This window comes from Pyxicephalus adspersus, chromosome 7 (genome assembly GCF_032062135.1).
Source record: "Pyxicephalus adspersus chromosome 7, UCB_Pads_2.0, whole genome shotgun sequence".
NCBI lineage: Eukaryota > Metazoa > Chordata > Amphibia > Anura > Pyxicephalidae > Pyxicephalus > Pyxicephalus adspersus.
The window spans coordinates 72,747,083-72,748,394 of record NC_092864.1 but is presented as its reverse complement, the minus strand read 5'-3'; positions in this window follow the sequence as shown (position 1 = coordinate 72,748,394).

The following is a 1,312-nucleotide window of genomic DNA, read 5'->3' as shown; positions in this document are numbered from 1 at the left end:
TGGTTGAGAAACCCTGCTATATGTGATATTTGATGAAGTGTCCATGAGCCACAATCATTGTGCCAATACTCTAAGGCTGGGTACACACGTGCAATAGTTGTTGTTGGAAAAGATCTTTCACAATCCTTTCCAACGACAAAAGACTGCAGGATGCATGATCGAGTGCTGTACATACATCACCAATCTGCTCTATGGAGAGGGGAGAGAACAATGGAGTGGCACCACGCCGGGCTTTCCCCTCTGCACTTGCATTATGTCCCTCGTCCTGCTACAATTGTCGTTCAGATGACAAGCGCTGTACACATGCCAGATTCTTCTCAGATATCATCCCTGTGACGATTATCGGACGAGAACCATTGCGGAGATTGGCTCGATGAGAACCAATGGTTGGTAGACCATACCTTTGTAATGTGTGTTCCAATGGCCATACAGTATGAAGCCTCCATCAGAAATCTGTGTGATAGGGTTGTGGCTGTACAGTTGTGACTATACAACATAAAGTGCCTAAACAAGGATCTTTATGGCAGGATCACCAGGTATTAGCTTAAAAAAAGCTGCAGATCTAAAATATTAAAATTACTTTTAAAATTTCATTATCATTTTATAGCTGATATTAGATGTAATGATCAGTTTTACATATACCTTAAAAGTTTGTAGTGTTGTGGTGTTGTTACTGTGATTCTGCATACATAGAAAACTAACTACCGGCAAACCTATATGTTGCTGAAAACAGACCACAGTACATCTGTTACCATACACACATACTGTATATTTTTTTTTATAAATAAACCCAAAAGACTTTTAACACCCAGAAATGTATTTCACTGAAATAAAATGCTTCGACTTGCAGTATAAAGGCAGAAAAAAATAACATGGGAGTATCTTCTCACCAGATTTGGGATTCACCTCGTTCCCAGGATCTCATCACGAGGAATGTGACATCATCCTCACCTAGGGCTGGGGTTAGCAGAGATATTTTTTATTTTTTTCTCCTCATAAAGCAATGTAAGATGCATTTTAGTGCTACAACATAAACTCCTGATACCCTTCCTTCTCACAATCCAGTTCAAGTAAACTACAGACCCTGATCCAAGCTGTTATTTGAAGTGGAGACTCCTAGGGTTATATTTATAAAACAGAGACACTGACATTCACTCCAACATTCCCTGATTTGAATCAATTACTGCCATTGAAACACATGGATCTGGGAGATTTCTACAAGGGAATGTTAGAGGGAATGTCTGATTCCCTTGTTTTATAAATAGAGCCCTTCAAGGGGAACTGAACTAAAAACAAAAAAATCACACTTACC